Below are 21,795 nucleotides of genomic sequence, written 5' to 3' on the forward strand. Positions count from 1 at the left end.
AGTGGGAAAGAATATGAGTTGAAATGAAATGGAGCTTTTTCTTAAATAACAAAACCAAATATGTCCTAAACAACAAAAATCACAGTTGTAAAGTCAGAGGTCGTGTAGGAAATCTTTTAGAAAAGCTGCACTTCAAAATACCAACTGACTTAGAAATTTGAAAGTTGATGGAAATAATAATAATTGCAATTCTTAGAAAAGGATTAATGTTTGCATTAAAAATAAACTTTTTCATTAATAGAGGTAAAAAAGGAAAAAAAATCTCCTAGTGGTCTATAAGACGTGTTGACTCCAGATGTTAATCTATTAATTTATGTAAAGTTAGGCCTTAAACCTCTTTCCTGTATTTTCAATTTATTTTTTCCAATTCTGCTAAAATCAAGGTGCCTCGAACAGAGGTGTTCTCCCCAGTGAGGAGGATGCTGAAAAATGTATCAGAACGCCCATTTTTTAATACTCATGGAATGAATGAGAATCCTTGCCATAAACTATTTCTGATGTGTTGTGCCCATCTCCAGCACAATGGCCAAAGGTGGCTGTTTAATGTAACTAGAACATTAACAGAGGATTTGCAGGTATGATGCATAAGGAAGGTTCATCTCCAGGCATCAAAGAGGTCTGGTAGATATACACCCATTTCCCTGAAGAGACGGATCAACACAACATCTTATAGAAGGTCAGTACTGTAGAGGATCTATGCAAATTATTAATGGTTTCTTCCCTGAAATATTCTAAAAATGAAAATTTCATACTAGCTTGAAAAGTCTTTGTTGGCAAAGAAGGGCAAAAATTACAAATTGAGGACAAGTTGACAAGCTTTGTCCAAAATTCAACTAAATGTTTCTGTTCATTTTTTTGTGGAGGTGTTTTAATTTTTCTTTTAGAAAATCGGGAAAAGGAAATGAAAACGTAGCATTTTACTGCATTCTTTGCTATTTTGGGGAAGGAGGTAAAATTTCAGTAAGACATTCCTCATAAATAAAATCACTAAATAGAGATCACAGATTTGTCCAAAGAAGCCACAGTTCCAAGTTAAAATTCCAAGTCAGGGATATATCTGTTCAGTTTGGTTTCTGCTAGCTCAGTTGGAAAAATGACTGTGAAAAGAGAATTCTTTGATGACATTGTCAAGATTCTTGTTTACATTATTAGAACTCTACTTTATCATCATTGTAATAGTAATTACTCACTACAAAGTGGAGTCATTAGCCCTAAATCATATTTACAAATACACCAAATATACACACAAATACAGTTTTAAGGGGAATATTATTCTGAAAGAGTGGGATATTTTGTCATAGTAACATGTCTCAGCAGTCTAAAAGTGCTTACAGCACCGTTCCACTCAGTCTTGGTGGCAAAATAGGTCAGGACTGTCAGTTTTTCTCATTCTCTGGCTGTCATGTAAATTCTGCTCTCCCTGTCTTCAAGCAAAAGATTAGTTTGTCCCGAGTTTTCTGCTCTTTCCAGCAATAACCATCTCAATTTAAAGAATACTAATTACTTGAACTATTTTTCACATGTAAGCTTTTCCTCATTGCAGAAACCAATGTCATCGTCTTGCCTGTATCTCCATAAACTTTTATGAAGCCATCAGGTTTATTAATATTTTCGAGAAAACTATTTCTTCATGAATATCAGGTTATGTTGTAATCTACAACTGATAGATGATAGAAATACAGCACCTGATTCTTACATGGTGTGAGTGTGGGCATGTTACAAGAGCCTCTGTGGAGCTTCAATCTGCCTTTCAGTGGCCAGATGGCTAGAATGTTTGTGTGGGTTTTTCTTTATTGTTTTTGTTGCTTTCCATTATCTCTTTTGGAAATGTAAGAGTTGTTATTCTAAGCCTATAGTTTTTGTGAGAAAACTGAAAATCCATCTGCTATTGACTCAAGGAAGCTGGGGGGAAATCAACAGAAACCACCATTTTCTAGGCAGCATTTGCTGCCAGTTCTGAGCCAAAAAACTCAAGCCATTGTGCTCTGGATAGCTGGTGATTTAACCTAGTGGCCAAGGCAGATGAGCATTTAATTATGAATCTTCATTTGCTTCTGTAATTTTTATTGTGTCTTAGTTACTAACCACAGAACTTATGAGGGTGTTTTTTTTAAATTACATAAAGCAGACATTATATATTCATTAAGTTGAAGACATGCTAAATCAGGAGTAGACTTCTCAATACACAAAAATATCTTAGCTGTCATGGTCCAAACTTCCAGAAGCATCAAATACTTTGCAATCAGTTGAATAAAAGTTGTTGAACTCTTATGTCTTTCATGAAACATGCCTGCTTGTTATGAGTGTTTATGATACACTCGTAAAACTCTGAGGAAGAAGAAGGGTGAGGATTCCTTTTGTCAGTCTACTTCCCCATGAAAATCTATTACAATGGCATTTTCATTTTATGTATCATAGCTAGTTCTATTCCTAGAAAACCCAGCTTTTCCTTAGACACTCCTTTCCTAACTTCCTTTGGCTATGGCAGTCTGTAAGTCTGACCACTGCTAATCTCACACCCCAAGTAAACAGGTTTGGCAGATCTTGTATCCTCTCCGCTATTTCTAAGAACTCTAAACCTTTAACAAAATTAATGGTCTAACAGCCTCTGTTTTTCTTCTGCTCTCTCATCTTCTGCACCGTTATTCCTTGCCACCAACTTGGCTTTGCCCAGCAAGATTCCTGGTGAATCCAGGCTCACAGAGGGCCAGCTGTATTACTTCTGTGCTCCTGGCATAGGCTGGTGTTAATAAAGATCAAAGGAAGATGGATAATGTTGAGCTTCCTCATACTTTGCCTGAGTAGATTTCCTCAAAAGTACTTTGGATTATGGGGCTGTATGAATATTAGCCAATGGGAGAGGTCCAGGCATAACATACTGCATTTCTTTGTTCTTCATACCTTGTTTCTATGGGATAAATTGAGCCTCTCTGGTAATACAGAGTTAATCTGTCTTCTTTCTCAGGGTGCTTTTGTCCTATCTTATGCCACAGGGGTTCCACTGGTTCTAATGCTGATTCATGTGATGGTAAACAGGTCTGTGAAAATGCCACTTGCTGGGGTTGCCTGAGCCATTTACCACATGGTTGAACTCTGTCTATTAATGCTATAAATAACATTAATGCTCTCAAGAGCTGAGGATCTGGGCCTCTGCCTGTATTCTTTGTGCATGAGCTCTTGTTGACTATGAGCTTTCATGGAGTGTATACTTCAGTTCAGTTCTAGGTGAGACATGCTAAATGTCAGGTCAGGAACCACCAGTGATACTGACTGTATCTCCTTTGGTTGTACAGTCTTCTACAGATAGGCATTTAGATTTATGTCTTCATTTCAGAACTGAGCCCTGACACAAGTCTCCCTGTTCCTTTTCCCTTCCAAAGCTGGTTTCAACATAAGTGTCTGGAATTTGACTTAATGGAGACTATTAGTTCTTTACCTGATATTTGCAGAAAGCTATTTACAGCCCTAAAGAATCTTTTCTGTCTAATCTTATTAATCTTATCTAATCTAATGCTCGCTAAAGAATCTTTTCCTTGAGAGATGGGCTTGTATGGTCCATTTGGAAAGCAGGAACCTTCCCTGTCTCCCTTTGTTCCACTGCAGAGATAATGATATACCTGCAAATACACTTTCACCATCCACAAATTTGGGGGTAGTATTGCGTAACTTGTATCTTTCCCTCTTGCAAGGCAATGGAACAGAATTATAGAATCTTTGGGGTTGGAAAAGAGCTCCAAAATCATCGGGTCCAACCTTTGAAGACCTTTGAAGCCAGCAGTCCCCAGTTTAGGAATATATAAGCCAGAAAGAGGTTCCTGCCATCTCAGTGCTAGTTACTGTTTAAGGTCTTCTAGAGAATTTCTAGCCTTGCCTAGTTTCTGGGGACTTTTAACCAGCAGATACAGTCTGCATTCAGCTTCTGGCTATTACTATGCTATAGACCACAAATGCAAAAAGCCATGCATGTTTCAAAATGTTGAAACGCTACCAAGGTTATTTTGTTTTCTCATTGTACTGATTCAAAATAATGTCTAGTCCAAGGGGGCTGGATAAAGACAAGTTAAAACACAAGTCAATTATAGAAATAATTGATTCTGATGTATCTCTTTGGCTTTTTTCTTTTTCCCTGAAATCAAGGGTTGGCATAATGGTATTTTTCCCTAAGGAACTGAATTTTTGCTTTTAATAAAAGAAACAGTTGAACAAAGTAATATATAGGGAAAGTGAATTACTGAGCTTAAGAGATATCTAAGAAATGAATTGGGGATTTTCCAGTCAGTATTAGGGAAAACCTCTTCCAAAGCTGAATAAATAGATTTTTAAAAGGTAACAAGCTTTTAAAATAATCAAACTGTTAAGCTTTTTTACAAATGAATGTTTATTTTTTTCCTCATTTAACTTTGCAGAAATTGTGATACATATTTAGTAAATTTGTTTTGATATCTCTAAGTCTTAAAACTCAAGTTTTACATAGTAGGCAATATTTTCTCTGTTGTCTGAGAATATTTTTCCCACAGTAACCTACTTAAACATCCACAGAATCAGCACCAGAGTCATCAAACCAAATACCTTTAAGCCTCACTTATTACTGGGGTAGAGGGAGCAAATGAAACATTTTTCTGGAAAAAAAATATTGATGAAAGTGTTATGGAAAGATTTGAGAGTTTGAGGGGTCTAGAGTTAATTCTTCTTGGAATACTTGAAGGTTCTCAGTAACCATGGGTATCATCTGTGGGCTTTGTGTTGGTGTATTTATCCATGGGTGGATAATGCATTGGAATTATCCAAGTTTCTGGTTAATTTGAGCTGGAGTTGTGCAACACTCATGCTTTTGAGCCATATTGCATCTAAAAGCAATATATTTTCATTTTTGGTTGCAGCTTTTGTGCCTATCACCTACTGTATGTAGCTGTCAGGTAAGGTGAGATTTGTTCTCCCCTGTGCCAGGCTATGCTATCTAATGACCAGTTTTGTTAGTGAGTTAAGGAACACAGAGCTTGAAGAGAGAGAAAGACAAATGGTGTGATGAAAGAGATATCTCCTAGCATGTTTCGACTGTTACTGTTTTTTGGTTGTTTTTTTTTTACCAGTTAGGATTATTCAGTTATATCATATATTTAGGGACAGCAATAATTGATTTAATTTACAGCTTTGAGTGTTTGAGATATCTGTAAATTGTAGTCTATGATTGGACTACAATTGTAACTACAATTACTACTATTGTAAATTGTAGTCTATTTGTAAAAAAACTGTACTTTGAATAAGATTTTCCCAGTGTTCAAGTAGATTTAAAGCTACAACATTCCTCATACATAAATCTTCTTGCTACGTACTTTAGTGATACTTCAGATGGACAGAAATTGCAGTTGTTCCCTAGAACTACTAAACAAACAGAAAGCTGCAGAAGGCAGGCTCTGCAGTTTAGTACTGCTGTCTTAGGTTGCAATGCAAGATGTAACCAAAAGTATGTATTCTGTCACCATCTGTTAAAACCAGGTGGGGCAGTGTTCTTATCTCTTCTGTGACACATCCCTGATAACTTCCTCTGGAGGGATATCTTCTGTTAATGGGCCATTGAGTCTCACTGCATGACTGATAAAATTGCATCATCCCACTGTGAGATGCTCTGCCCAGAGGTAGGAGCCAAGCATTCCTACCTGGATGTAATCTGAAGTTTGGAACACCATGGGCAGCCTTTCTCCACTAGATTCCCAGAGGACAAGAGCTGCATTCACCACTGGACCTTCAGAGGAAGATCCAACTCTTCTACAGGATCACCACTTCAAGAGAACTACATCTATCACTTCAACAGGACTGCAGAAGCCATTTAATTGAACTGCTACCACCATCCTGACCAACTGGCTGTCAGGTTGTATCCTGACTCTGTCAGTGTTCCTATACTATTGCATTTATTTTAATTTTCCAATTTAATTGTAGCTCTGACTTTGAATCTCTTATTGGTTTGCTTTCAAACCAGTACACACTACCCAGAGGAAGCCTGGTGCACAAACAGTAGTAAGTGCTGAGGTTGCTCTCTCTCAGTTTAGCTCATTTCTGCTCAACTTAACATTTAAAATTTGTGTATTCTTGTGATCTGAGGTCTTCAGCTGCCATCAGCACTACTCTCTTACTCTGCTAGGTAAGAATAGATTAGCTACTCAGGAGAGGCATATGAGATTCTGTTTCGATGAGAAACAATAGGACAGTGGAAAGAGCAAGGAGAAAATGATGATTTTTGGAGCAGGATTTGAATAGTGTGCAGTAAGAAAGACTGGAGTCTCTCCTTGAGTGAGCAAGCATCTTTTTGTGTGCTCAGTGGCATGGGTTTTTCAACCTAAAAATTCTGCCAAATGGTAAGGGAAACCACAGAGGTTTTTACAGCAGTGTGTGGTGTCCCTGGGATGTAGCACCTGTCCTTAGAAAGATCCTTAGAAAGGCAGCCACTTTCCATGAAGCAGAAACTTGGAGGTGGTTTGGAGGACCCTGGGAGGACACCACAGGTTTTTGTGGCTGGTGTCTGCTGTGGTATAGACACGTTGGTATGGACATGTCCTTTCAGCTCAGAAAAACTCTCTGTTGAGTAATATGTTATAAAATATTTATATGTCCTTTTTTTGACAATAATACTGTATCTGCCATTCAAGAGGAGCAGTTTTCAATTCTGTTTCATAGAGAAATTATTTACATTTCTCTTTCTTTTTTTTCAGCCAGTGTTCCATGCTTTCATGCTTATTTTTTTGCACAGCTTTTTCATGCTATGTTTACATATAGAATAGTGTTTATTCTTATTTTTGTAGTGAAGGCTGTTTTGTTATGATGAAGTTGACTTTTTTTACACCTAGAAATAATGGTGCATCTATGATGTAGGCAGCCTAAGATTTATAGGGTCTTTAAATACTAATTTTCTTGGGTTTAAGTACTTGGCTTTTTAAATGAGGCGATAGATCATTTTGTTGTTCACCCAGGTATAAGGGAAGGGATTTAGACCAGTGCTTTGCTCTTTGGTACAGTTTTTTTTTATCTGCCTTTCACCTGACTGGTAATATCTCCATGCATTTGAAAAAGGTATGGTTGTGCTATTAACTTGTTTTATGCTGTACCCACCTAAAGACAGAAATTTCAGTGCAGATCACACTATATACAACTTCCCTGAATTTGGTTTCAATGGATAATGCCTTTTTGGCTTTGCCATTTTTTAGGAAGGAAACTGAGAGGAAGAAGTTTCATTACCGAATGGGGGAAATTTTATATGTTGTTTGTTGGGGTTTTTTTAAGTAAATTAGTTTTATTTATAAGCTTGTAATGGAAATACTTTCTAATAATTTTCAGAAGTACAGAAAATGTTTTAAAACATTTTTATCCATGCTTAGGAAGCTCCCTTCTCTAGGCATAATTATCAAGATACGGTCCTATTTTATAGTATGATATACTATGATATCAATGAATAGGCAGAAGAGCAGAGCAACAGTTTAATAAAGAAAAAGGACTTTTAATGAACTTTAACCCTAGAAAGATATTAAATTTTTGCAACACTCTGCAGGTGTCATGGGTACTGAAGATAATTGCTGGGTGTTTGTTAAATCCCTGTGTGTGTTTTGGATACCCATATAATCAGTAGTATGCATGATAAATTACGGAAAAAACTTTGACCAGTGGAACTGGAAGTCACATTTTTTGAAAAATACTTGTTTGTTTGTTTTTTTCCCTAAGAGAACAAGAGAAAATGTGTCTCTCTAGTCACAAAGTAAATCAATCATTTTGTATTTAAATTGTTGCACTTTCTGGAGAGCAACTATACACACAATTAGGGCTAAATCTTACCTTACATTGATGACAGACTGTTCCACACCCCTGCAGTATTCATTGCTCTAAGTGCTTCTCATTTACACTTGAGGATCTTGCAGTCTCACACTGTTCTCCTTTTAAAGAAATCACTGATAACACTGATAGATCTTCCTGGTATCACTTGGAGTTGAACTGAGTCTCCAAGAAGTCTGCAAAATATCCTTAACAGTTTTGTTTAAGTGTTATGTATTGTCTTCAAATGCAGCTGATAGGTGTGATTTTAAGATGAAGTTAAGATGGGATGGGGAAAAGTTGAAAGGAGCATTAAAGAGATGTTTCTAATTTGGTGGGGAACTTAGAAGAACATTTTAAACTCAAGTGTAGGTATTTGTGAACTTCCTTCAATGATGTAATAGTGGGATTTCACTGTTTCCATGCTTCTTTCCATGCTTCTTTCAGGCTGATGAGGCAAGGAGTTCAGAAAGGAAGTTTCTAGCAGAAGTTACTGTTGTCAGTTGTACCCTCTGTAACACCAGTTTTCCCTTCAGTCTCTTCAACCAAGTCATGGTTTAGCCCTGGGTTGCATCACATTGATCATTGGGAAGCTGATTGAAAACTTCCATTTAAAAAAATCCCCAAACAACCAACACAAAGAAGTATAAAATATTGATCATAAATTATTGAGAAAACATAATTCATCTGATTTTCTGATAGGGTTCTCTTCTGTGGGCTTCTTCAAGAAAGCATTCAACCACTTGTCTGTGTGCATCTAACATTGTAAGCCTTGTTGAATACAAAAAAAGCTGAGTTTTATAAAGGCTTCAACTGGTACTGTTGCCAGAAAAGAAAAGGTAGTTCTACTCCCTGTTCCCAGCTCAAGCTGTTATTTCCTCTGTGTTGGCTAATGTTTCTTGCTGCTGATGGAGAACTAGTTTGGATTAATGCTAATTTGTTTATTTCTCTGCCAGAATGGTTTCCACTCAGGTAAGTTCCATGATCATGTTCCATCACCTGTCTGCAGTAACAATTCTGCTGGTTCAGGGGGATAGCATCACAAAGTCTGGGATAGAGCTCTAAATGGAAGCTATTTTTATTTAGACCACCCTGGTTAGTAATATAAGAATATGAATTACAAATGCACAGATTTCAGCTGGACAAGTAACAGAGGGTGCATGTAAGTTAATTATGGAGCTGAATGCTGTCCACGTTACATGCAATGTTTGTGTGCATTATTTCAGCAGATGTCTTTAATCATGATTTGTGGAGAGAAGTGGATTAAGGAAATTCATTAATTGATGAATTAAGGCATGGAGTTGCCTCAGCCTTACTAAAATTCTTTTATTCCAGTTATCTTTGTGCTAGACGAGGAAGAAGCTTGAGGAACATGTAGAACAGTCCATACAGTGTACAAAAATTCTTCAGTGAAAGAGGCCAAGCAAAGTCAGGAGATAGTGTACATTTCAGTATGCCATGACTGCAAGAAAGACTAGCTTCTGCTACCATTCTTGTCCCTGTGTCCAGACAGGGGTTGTCCCTGGAATCCCCCGGCCTACCCTGTTCCCCCCAGGGAACTCTCACTGCCCCCAGACCCCAGTCCATGGGCAGGTGCAGTGTGCCCCATTGGGCACCTCTCAACACCCAGAACATGCCTCCGGAGCCAAGACAGGTGAACAAAGGGCAAGAAACATGAAATCATCAAGAAAATAGGGAGCAAGGCACTATTTCCTTGCAGGATTTGGAAAGATTATGATGAAGCAAGGAATAAATGCTTCCACAGGAAAGCTTGGCAAAAGGCAAACCTTTGTGGCTGCAGCAGTGAGGTGACACAGTTGTGACCATGGCCTTGACAGGAAAAGGAACTGGAGAGCAGCTCAGTGGCACTCACTGATACCAGGCTCCCAACAGCAGGGCAGCAGGGAACTTGATACTGAAGGTCTTCGCTCACTTCCTTGTGGCACTTGGGGACAGATGTAAAGGTCCCAGATTTTGTCAGTGGCTGCTGTTATGAAGAGAATGTAAAGTTACATGACATGTGAAGACTACAGAAACACTTTGAATTACATTGTAAGAATACAGATAGCACAGTGAGGGAGATACAGAAAAAATTGCAAAGGTGAATGTTTGATTCTGGTTAAGTTTTCATAACTGAATCTATTTTCAAAGCCAACAGAATAGGTGTTTAATATTTATTTAGCTGAGGTTCTTGAAAATCTCCAGGCTGTTTTCCTGCTCTAGAGCAGCTGAAAGATTTTGAACAGTGTTGTCAATATTTTTTCACCTTTCTATGCTCAGAACAAGTGTCCTTGTAAGGGCAGCAGCTTTGAATTGGCTGGTTGTCATGTAGACAAGGATGTTTTCAAAATAAAGTCACACAATCCATTTGTAAATCTTCCAGAATATATGAAAGTCTAATCAGACTGACTCAGACAGCCAAACTGCGGTGTATCGCATTTGAATTCTCTCTTCCACCAGACCTTGTATACAAGAAATATGCAGACATTGTATTGGAAGTAGAAAGCATGAATGATAACAATACTCAGTCCTGATGCAGCCCTGAATGTATTTTAGTTTTGAATGCATCTAAGCATTTCCTTTTTTCATATACTGGCTATAGCTACACCAGCTTATACAATACCTACTTTTGTCACCAACAGTATAGTCCAGGAGCAACACAACCTTGCACTGCCCCACTTTTCCTTACTGTTAGCACTTGATGCTATTTTCTGCAGTAAGTTACGTGGTTATTGATTTGGTAGACAAACAGGGATCTTGTACAACCTCCTTCTTGAAGGAGTACATCTACTTTTGAGTACAAACTTTCTGGTTGTGTGGGATTTGTGAATATTCTCTCCATTCTGAGTGTTCTTCTATTTTCTTCAAATGATAATTTGCTGGTTATTAAGTATACTGAGCTGCTGTCTGGTTTTGATTTTCAGCATTACCTTTTATATATATATAAGTACAATACAGTGTTTATATACGTATTCATACATCTGTGTAAAGATGATACTTCTCCCATCACTGAAATTTCTTTGAGGCTGTCACTCTTACAGCTCCTATGTGAAATGTCTTTTTTCTCAATAACAGATATTTGAGGGAAAACATTGCTACACATGTAAGCAGCAAGTTTGGTGTTTCTCAGCAGTGTAGGTGCAATGAAGTTCTATCACCCTTAGAGTAAGGGGCAAAGTTGCCTGTGTGATCCCACTGCCAGCAGCAGCAAAAGTCATTCTATGGTAACAACTTGGTGGGAATAATAGTGATGCCATTTGGGTTTTGCCTTTTTTTATTTTATATGTTCTCTGTATTCTTTTCACATATTTGTAGCTTTATAGCCTATTGTATTAGTAGCTAGTTTTCCCAATATTCTTCCATGGCCTTTCCCTAGGCAGAAAGAAAAAACAAATTCCAGAGCTACAAGTCCTGGGAGATACAAGACCCCTATCCATTCTTGGTTCTTCCTGGGAATCAAGGCTGAGAACAGCTCTTTGAGATACATTTTCATGGACAAAGTACAACCAGTACCGAGGAGGGGACTCCTGAGAAGGGGCTTAACCTGGAGGGGAATTGCATCACCACTTGTCCTCCTAATTGGTGCTTTTTATCAATTATGCTAATTTCCTAAAACCTATAAAAATGTGCTCACTCTTGCGAGGGTGCGGGGTGGGCTTTCGTGGACATCATTCCATAACTGCTTCTCAAGGCCTTCAAATAAAGATCCTCTTTTATATTACCTCCATACTAAAATTATCTTGAGTTTCATTTTCACATTGGGAAAAAGGCAACAATAGGAAAGTCTGAAGTACATTTCTTGGGCTGTGGATAAGAGAGAGTGGGAAATATGGTCCTAGAAGATCTATGAAAGTCTATAGAAGAGAAATTTCTTACATTATAGTGTGAAGGCTGTATCCAGTTCCTAGAGGAACTTAAGGTGGCCATCTTTATACTTCTTTGGTCCATTGATTGTATAAGGACAGTATTTTACTGACTTGTCTTGGTTTGAAGACAAATTCTAGGAGAAAAACACTCTGAGTGTTTTTCTTTAGAGAGAGAGGGCTTCAGTAACTCCCTTTTCTTCTGCCGATGAGAGAAATAGATACCAGGGGATGAAAGTGAAAGAAAACTAGAACTGTTTATTAACAAAAGCAAGACACCCACAAAGCACAGGAAAAAAAGAAAATTGAACCTTACACCCCACCCCCATCTCACTTTGTGGCCAAGAGGCAAAGATGGCAACTACCTTTTTTTGTGAAAGAAGGAGACCAGAATTCACAAAGCAGCTGGGAACCTGTTGAATTTCTGGCGTGGGTCTTCTCCTCACAGCTGGTGAAGTTGGTGGGGTTTAATGTCCCTTTCTTTACTGGCTTGGTCTTCCCAGGGGTCAAACCAGCCATAGCTGCCCCAGAGGCTCCCCAGGCTGGGGGGGAAAAAAAAACAAAAAACAAACAAAACTGCTAAAAGGATTTGCTGGAGAAAAGCCTCCAGACCAGGAGAAGGAAAAAAAAAACCCCAAAATACCTAGATGCTACTTGCCTAAATTGGTGAAAATTAATCCAGTAAAGTGGCAGTGAAGTAACAATCCATGTAGCTGCCGACTCACTGGAGAGAGGGAGATTGAACAGGTTTCCAGGGTCTGGCCTTGCTCCCTGGTTCATCTAAAAAATACCATAGACATTTCTGGGCATAAAACAGATTATTAAAGAATAAAGTATCATCATAAAATCACCCCAAGACATCACTTGATAAAGATAGATGAACAGAACAACATTTTATTCTTGTCAAGGACAGTTGAACAGAACAGCATGGCCTTGGAAAAACAAATAAAGTAAATAAAAAAATAAATAACTTAGGTAAAGAGAAGTCATGCAAAACCACAAGCAGGATGGCAGCTCAGCTCTGCAAGGCTGACAAAGTGGAAGTTAGGCAAAACAATGATATTGCACTTATTCAAAAGTGGGGGTCAAGGAGCAGCCATGTAAAAAGGACACTGGATGTTGAAGACTGAACAGTGGGATTTAGTCCAGTTACAGGGGAACCTAGAGCCAAACACAGAGTTGTGATAGCAGTTCCCCTCCATCAGGGGGTAGGTAAGGATGGTCCAATCACAGAAGAAGTTCTGTTTTCAACAACAGACCTTAATAATTGGAAGTTAATGGCTGGGACCAGAAAAAAAGCCTTTGAAATGATGATTAAAACTCAGGATCTGGACTGGAAGGATATAGATACTATGTTAGAAATGTTGTTTGACATATAGATAGTACAGAAAGAATTGCTGAAACCAGTAGGAGGTTTGTGGAAGAGCAAATTTTGACTGGTAACTTGATGGGTATATTAGATATTAATTTTCCCACTGTGGATTCCAAGCAGGATCCTAATGTGGCCATGTTTAGAAAGAGATTAAATAGATATCAACAAAGGATACTGTATGGATTTAGACATGCCATGTCAAAGACTATCAAAATGTCAAAATTATTCAAAATTAAGCAAGATAGTAAGGAATTACTTATTGAATTTTTAAATCACCTAAAAGAAACAGCTCAAAAATATACTAATATCAATCCTGAAGCATAGGAAGGAAAAACTCAATTAGCCCCTATATTTGTGGGACAATCCTCAGATGATATTAGAAGAAAATTACAAAAGGCTGAGGGACAAGACTACTGTGATTTAGGGGAGCAGTTAGATGTTGCTTTGAGAGTTTATCAGAATAGAGAAAAACAGCAAGAAACAACTAAACACAAAATAGTTGCAATTGTGGAGGGAATTTTCAAAGGAATAGTGCCCCTGGGGAAAGAAAGGGGATGAGGGCATGGGAAACTTACCTCAAGCTCCCCTGGGAAACTTGGTAACATTAGTCAGTGTGCATATTGTAAGAAAGACAGGTGCTGGAAAAGTGATGGTCACAGTTGCAACACAAAAGCCCCCCTCTCATGGCCATGACCAATGATGACTGAGGGAGACCTGAGGATTCCTCCCCAGCAGAACCTCTGATTACAGCTAAACTGGGGAGTGAGGAGGTAAATGAGGAGGCAGTATTTTTAGTAGATGTGGGAGCTAGTTACTCTGCTAAATACAGTAAAAGGAAATGGGAATGATTCTACGACAAACATTGGTGCAACAGGGAATTGCAAAACTCAGCTCTTTTGAAGCCCATTGATTTTAAACTGGGAAAACAATGGATGACTCGCCCAATTCACTGAAGCCTCTACTTGGGAGAGATTTTTTGGAACAGCTAAATGCTGAAATTAAATTTTAAAAGTTGCAAAATACAGGTGATTGTTCCAGAATCTAATTATGTGCAATCCTCTATTTTTGCACTACAGTCTCCAAAACTAGACATGATCCATCTGCCAGTATCACTTGAGGATGCAGTGATTCCAACAGTTTGGGCTGGAGGGGTGCTTGAGCATTCCAAAAGAGCAGAGCATATAAGAATTAAATTGAAATTTGGAGCGGGACTGGTAAGACAAAAGCAATACCCTTTGAGAGATAAAAGTTCTAAGGGGTTGTTACCCCTTGTGGAAAAATTGATAAAATACGGCCTATTGAAGGAATGTGAATCCAAATTTAATACACCTATTTTGCCAGTTAAGAAGGCGCAAATGGAAAGGATTACTGGCTGGTAGAGGATCTTAGAGTCATAAATAAGATAGAAAATATACACCTAGTAGAAGCAAATCATTATACCTTCTAACAACCTAGAGTGAAAATTTAAAATGGCTCATAGTATTAGATTTGAAAGATGCCTTTTTCTGAATCCCTTTGAGTCCTGAAAGTCAAAAGCTTTTTGCTTTTGAAGAGGAAAATCCAAACACAGGGAGAAGAACCCAACTGACTTGGATGGTTCTACCAAAGCAGTTTAGAAATATCTCCACCATATTTGGAAATCAGTTGGCAAAAGAATTGGGGAAACAGAAAAATCAGAACCCTCTTGTAGTCTTGTTACAGTATATACATAACATTCTGATATCCACTGAAACTAAACAGCAATGCTGGGATCAGACTGTGGCATTGTTGAGTTTTTTGTGACAAAGTGGATATAGAGTATTCAAAGACAAAGCACAAACAGTCCAGACCAGAATAACCAATGTGGAATTAAAAAACCCCAAAGGACAAAGGAGGTTGGGACAGGAATGAAAAGAAGAAATTTGCCAACTCCCACAGCCATGAATAGTAAGAGAGTTGCATGCATTTCTCAGGATGGTAGGATGGTGTTGCCTGTAGATCAGCAATTATGGGTTGTGGGTAAAGTCACTGTGTGATCTCTTGAAGACAGCTCAGAAGGACTTTATGGTATGGACTTACGATTCATGGGCTGCCTTTTTGCAACTTAAGCAAGCCCTTATGCAGGCCTATGTGGGTCAATCCTGGCCAGATGCCAGGCACCCACTAAAGCTGCTCACTCACTCCCCTCCACTGGGGACAGGAGAGAGAAAATGTAACAAAGGGTTCATGAGTTAAGAACTGTGAGAGATTCCTCATCAAATACCGTCATGGGCAAAACAGGCTCAAAATTAGAAATATTACTTAAAGTTATTACTAACAAAATCAGAGCATGCTAATGAGAAGTAAAATAAAACCTTAAAAACATTTTCCCCTCTCTCCTCCCTCCTTCCCAGCTCTCTTTCCTACCCCAGTGGTGCAAGGAGACAGGGAATGGGGTTATGGTCACTTCATCATCCACTGTTTCTCCCTCTGCTCAGGAAAAGGAGTCACTCCCCTGCTGCACCGTGGGCTCCCTCCAAGGGGTGACAGTCCTCCATGAGCTTCTCCAGTGTGAGTCCATCCCACAGGCAACACTCCCCACCAAACTGCTGCAGCATGGGTCACCCTACCATGGGTACAGTCTTTCAGGGACAGGCTGCTCCAGCACAGGCCCCTCTCTCCACAGGCTCCCACAGGGTCACAGCCTCCTCTCAGGCATCCCCCTGCTCTGGCATGGGGCTGGGTCTCCTCCATGGGCTGCAGGTGGATCTCTGCATGCCCATGGATCTCCATGGGCTGCAGGGACACAGCTGCCTCACCATGGTCTGTGCCTTGGGCTGCAGAGGGATCCCAGCTCCAGTGCCTGGAACACCTCCTCCCCCTCCTTCTTCACTGATCTTGGTGTCTGCAGAGTTGTTCCTCTCACATACTCTCACCCCACTCTGGCCACAATTACAACTTCACAATGACCTTTTAGTTCTTCTTTCTTCCTAAATATGTTATCACAGAAGCATTTACCACCATTTCTAATTGTCCCAGCCTTGACCAGTGACATGTCTGTCTTTGGAGCTGCCAGGGACTGGCTCTGCCAGACACGGAGGGAGCCTCCATCAGCTTCTCACAGGAGCCACCCCTGTAGCCACACTGCTACCAAAACCAAGCCATGCAAGCCCAAGAGAGGACCCTGTTTTGGGATTCCCAGACCCCATGCACCCATTTGAACTATTTGAAATGCAAAATATAGCACTGGGAGTGCTGTCACAGTTCCTCGGCGTCCAGAAAAGGGTTGTGGCCTACTTTTCAAAGCAGCTAGGTAATGTCAGCCAAGACTGGCCAAGGTGTCTGAGAGCAGTAGCAGCTACTGTTCTCTTGATGCAGTAATCTCAAAAGCTGACTTTCGGACAAAGCATTTTCATTTCTGTACTACATATGGTCCAGTTGGTATTTGAGCAAAAAAGGGGGCCACTGGCTATCTCCCAGCTGGATGCTAAAATACCAGGTAGTCTTGCTGGAGAAAGGCAATGTGACACTGAAATCAACTTCTGTCTTTAACCCTGCTATGTTTTTAACTGCCTGACAAATAGAAGGAAGCCCAGATCATGATTGCTTACAGACTATAGAAGTGTATTCCAGCAGACCTGACTTAGGAAACAGAGCCTTGGGGAGGCCTGATTGGTAATTTTTTACTGCTGGAAGCAGCTTTGTCCGAGATGGAAAATGGTTCTCTGGATACACAGTGACTACACACCATGAGGTAATCAGACTGGGGGCATTCCACTCTGATGTTTCAGCCTAGAAAGCAGAATTAATTGCACTCACTCCAGCTTTGGAACTGAGTAAAGGAAAATGAGTTAACATTTTGACTGATTCAAAATACACTTTTGGAGTGGTACATGCACATGAGGCCATCTGGAAAGAAAGGGGCCTTTTGATGTCTCAAGACACATCAGGATGGATCAAAAATGGAAAACAAATATTGGATTTATTTGAAAGTATCCAGAAACCAGCAGAAGTTGCCATCATGCATTACTGAGCACACCAAGTGGGTAAGACCAAACCAGAACTGGGAAACTATTTAGCCAATTAAGCTAATTGGAGAATCATTTAGCAAAGAGGCTGCAGAAAAAGGCATGTTAGAAAACAAAGTTCTATCTTTAATACCTGTCATAGAGTCACTTTACCTTTAAGATAGCTTTGGGAGCTAAGGAAGTTGAAGCTGCTGGTGGCTGATGGGAGTCTATTCTCCTGACCAATTATTGGTCATTTTTGAGAATTGGCGGTGGTTTTAACCATTCAGAAGTGAGATCAACTTGTGAACACCTCCTTAAGATGTAAAGCCAGGGCTCTCTTGATCTTTTTGGTTTCCGGCTTCTGAAGAGGCTCTGTCTCGGCCTACTCCCCCCAACCCCCCTGCAGGCCGGACAAGGCCGCAGAGGTGGGGGAGGGGGAAGAGAAACGGAGCTGGCCGGCCTGGCTTGGTTTGCAGTTTTTGCTGCTGAACCGAAACCTGACACCATGAACATCTGCAGCTTTCCAAGACTTTAACTCTTTTACTACCTGGATGAGACGTACACATTACTCCTTTTTCCCAGAGAGAGAGAGAGAGAGAGAGAGAGAGAATCAACATGAAAAAGACATCATAAAACCATCAAAGACTGAAAAAAATAGTTAAGTTTTAGATGGAGAAGAGAGAATAAGGAGATGCTTTATAAGCTGAAATATTTTTCTATTAAAGCTATGGAGATGGACAGTAGTGTTCTAAAAAATCTCCTTTAATTCATGACAGAGTATATTGGGAGGAATGGAGTGTTCAAAGTGTGGATTTTGAGCAAAAGGTGGAGTAATTGTGATACAGTGAGGTGGTGGAACAGAGGGAGGAGAAGTAGTAATTGAACATTTGGGGCCATTGTAGAGGCAAAGAGAAAACTTCTGTTTCCAGAAAAGCTCACAGAGACAGATGAAGAGAACTTTTGCCTTTGAATAACTCATCCTTAAAATGACATCCCTAGACTCATTGACCCATACACATCTCAGAGTGATGTGAAATGGGAAGAGTGAACTGATGACAGGATTTCCGGGCAGCTGGCATCAGAAAAATAGAAAGCTGTAATAGAAATAGATTTCTTGTGAGAAACTCCATAGATTACCAGAAGGTGACTTCTGTTTCTCTACAAAGGCTGATGAAAAGACTCTAGCAAAAATTGAGACTGTTTTAAACACCAAAGTTCCAAAGATTTTTGTCTGTATGTTGTCATGTGAACAAGGGAATGGTTGGGTAGTGGGGGATAAAGGGGTTTTCTGCAGGTTTATTCTGGTGTTCTTATTCTTGTAGTTTTGTTAATAAACTTCCTTTATTCCTTTTAAGTTTCAAGCCTGTTTTGCTCTTGTTCTAATCCACATCTCACAGCAAGAAATAAGGAAGTTTTCTAGTAATTTTTTTAGTTACTGCTTTAAAACCACAACAATACACCTGCTAGAGATACCTCTCCCAGTAGAAAAAAAACAAAGTATGTTGCTAGGGACTGTCAATTAATTGAAGTGAAGATGTGATCCATGAGGATCCATGAGGCTCAGCAGTTACCCTAACAGGGCAAGTAGTACTGCCAGAACCAATCTTGTGTGAAGTAGTTGAGTATGAACACAAAGCCAAGTGTACATTGGAGTACTGGAAAACTTTTGAAACATGTGCAAAAATCTATAATTGGGTCTAAAATGGCTCAGATTCAATCAAGAATCCAACAATGTATAGTCTGTGAAAGAAGCAACACTAACAAAGTTAGGCTAGGAACCATAAAATCTGGAAATGTTCCAGGTGAATATTGGCAGATTGATTTTACTGAAAGGGCAGTATAAATACCTCCTAGTTCTGGTGGATACCTTTTCTGGATGTCCAGAAGCCTTCCCTTGTCACACCAGTCAGGCTAGAGAACTGACTAAAATACCATTGGATCAAATAATACCTAGATTCAAGGTACCTTTGAGAATCTCATCAGACAGATGTTCCCACTTTATTGCAGAAGTGGCACAACAGGTTAGGAAGGCCTTGGGAACAGCTTGGGATGTTCATATTCTTTATAGGCTCCAAGCTAGTGGCAAAGTAGAGTGAATGAATTATACAATCAAATTGCAATTGGGTAAAATATGTCAGGACAGCTCTTTGACATGGCTCCAAGTCTTACCTGTTACTCCAAATTAGAATTCAGCTGTGGGGCAAGATAAGCCTCTATGAGCTGCTATATGGTTGACCCTACCCTACTACATATTCCAGGAAACACACTTGTGGAAGGGGGTATTGATTTGAATAATTACTAAGAAAATAATTTTTCTTAGTAAAACCTTACAGGATATATAGCTAGCAGTGGTGATTTCCAGACTGATGGGATTGGACACACCAGCACAGGATTTCCAACCAGGAGACTGGGTCTACTTGAAAGACTGAGGAACCACTTTGCTTCAGCCAAAGCAGAAGAATGGTTCTTCTTCCTAAGAACCATTGACAACTTTGAGGCTGGATAGAGTAGAATCATGGGTACATTATTCCATAAGTAAAAGTGCCGAAGCCCCTTAGGTAATTGGTCAGTTTTCTGGGAAAAAACAAGATGCTTAAGTCTTGCTTTGCTGTCCTGACAACAGTTAGTTCAGCCTTGACTTGGGAGCAAATCTTTCATCTGATTTTATTACACAGTGTGATCCAAGTGTTGCACAAAAATGATTGTTTTCTGTGCACCCATTTACCTGAAAACATAATGAAGCCATTAACCATTTGTGCAATTCAATTTTCATGAGAAATTAATACCAGTTACTGGGTAAACACTTCCTTTTGCCAAGAAGTAGACATACCAGGTAGTGTGCAAGTATCCACCAGCTTCTCTTATCATCATACATGTGTGCAAAGATGTAACTCCCCTAAAGGAATAGGAGAACTAGACTGAACTCATGAAATTGGAACTTTTGTCAGAAATCACACACAATGTACTCAAACAAGTAATAAGTAAATCATCCTTGGCCAGTACCAAATGGAACAGGTTGGCATTGGACATGCAGAAATAAAGCCCATACAGGATGCTCCTAGGCTGGAAAGGCACTTGTACTTTAGGAGCCTTAGTCCCTAACATAACAATAATTGATAAAGACCTGAGGATTTTGGATGAGAAACTATTTGGGGCATACAAAATGAACTTCGAATGCTATAGCTGAGTGACTAACTAAATTTCATCATTTTGCAAGATAGTTTTTATCCTGGCTAAGAGTAACTGAATTAGAGAAGATTGAACATTTCTGCTACCATAGAATATATAGAAAATCGTACAGTAGATACCATTACTATGTTGCAGAAAGAATTCAAGAGCTTGTCACAAGTTGTTTTACAAAACTGGATGGCCCAAGAGCTTCTTTTAGCATCACAAGGAGGAGTATGCACTATCAATAACACCAGTTGCTGTGTATACATGACCAAAGTGGTAGAGTGTCTACAGATGTCCAGGAAATTGTGAATTTTACAACACAAAACTTAAGATGAGACCTTCTGGGGATTTGAAGAAATCTGGAGCAAACTTACTTTAATTTGTGCCATGACTGCCTGTTAACCATGGAACAAGTGTGATCTGGCAGACTGGATCTCAACAGCAATTCCATCCAGGATCAGGAACTGGACCTGCACACCAGTGGGAGCAGCACATTATGGGCAGCCAGGTATGCCGGGGGAACCTTGACTCTGTAACATAAACCCAGGCTTTACCTTTTAACACATCAGCACAAAAAGCAGCATGAATGACCTTACACTGAGTGCTAGAAATCACTGAAGGTAAAAAGGTACAAAGATATACACCAGTGAAACCACATGGAAGGGGAGACGGTTGTTATCAGATGTCTCCTATGAAGTACAAAGAAGAAATCAGTCATCTGCTACAAAGTGTGCAAAAACTGAAAAAAGTGGCTGTGCTGCCCTTGTAAAGCCCATGGGTTTGGAGATTCCCCAGTTAATACAAGGAATCAATTAGCTGATGAAGCAGCTAAAGAGGCTGCTGAAAAAAAGTATCCTTGCACTAATTCCTAATAGCAGGTTGCATGTCCTAGAACAAAACCCAAATTAGGGTTAGCCCCATCATTGGAAACTACAGAAAATCCCAGCAGGGCAGATAATTGTACCTCCAGATTAATGTATAAGAACAAAACTAAAACATCAGGAAACACATTAAGAAATAGAGAATATGGTAACTAGCTTACAAAGGAATATAGGAATAATAAAAATAACAGAAATTAATAGATCTGTTATTAAAAAATAATTTGTTTTGCAAAATAATCTTAAGGGAGGAAGGAGGCCACCTGCAGGACTAGTAAAACAGAAGAATTCACCATTAATTATTCACCGATAATTATTAGCAAATTAATTTTACAGAACTGCCCAGGCACAGTGGGGGGCTGGTACATTTTGGTACTTTTCTGGATGGCCAGAAACTTCCCAGTGTTGCACAAAGAAGGCAAAATGTTGGGGGTTAGGTGTCCTTCCTTTAGTTCCTTCTCACCTGTAGAATTTTCCCCATTAGCTGTGGTGAAACCTGACTGCTGGGATGTACAGGGGGCTTGAGAACACAAAGGATTTGGCTGGGCCCAGGGGAAAGGGGGGTCAGGTATAAGGGAGGGCAGGGGCATCTGCTGTCTGGCTCTGTTCTTTGGCTTCAGAGTGGCACACACCCAGAGCTGTTGTGGCTGCCCCTTTCCCTTTCCCTTTCCCTTTCCCTTTCCCTTTCCCTTTCCCTTTCCCTTTCCCTTTCCCTTTCCCTTTCCCTTTCCCTTTCCCTTTCC

At 39.6% G+C, this 21,795-nt stretch overlaps 1 long non-coding RNA gene across 3 annotated transcripts in view; it reads left to right on the forward strand.

The window, feature by feature from the left end:
• LOC107204696 overlaps positions 1-21,795 on the forward strand; it is a 44,156-nt gene that overhangs the window by 1,565 nt on the left and 20,796 nt on the right. The window contains exons 2-4 of one of the 3 annotated variants that reach the window (XR_004497500.1): positions 384-676; positions 5,497-5,869; positions 11,174-11,518. This is a non-coding gene — a long non-coding RNA (uncharacterized LOC107204696). Of the gene's footprint in view, positions 1-383; positions 677-5,496; positions 5,870-11,173; positions 11,519-21,795 lie in introns of those variants that run through there. The other 2 variants (XR_004497501.1, XR_004497502.1) reach the window with 2 other exon arrangements.

Source organism: Parus major, chromosome 1A (genome assembly GCF_001522545.3).
Source record: "Parus major isolate Abel chromosome 1A, Parus_major1.1, whole genome shotgun sequence".
Lineage (NCBI taxonomy): Eukaryota > Metazoa > Chordata > Aves > Passeriformes > Paridae > Parus > Parus major.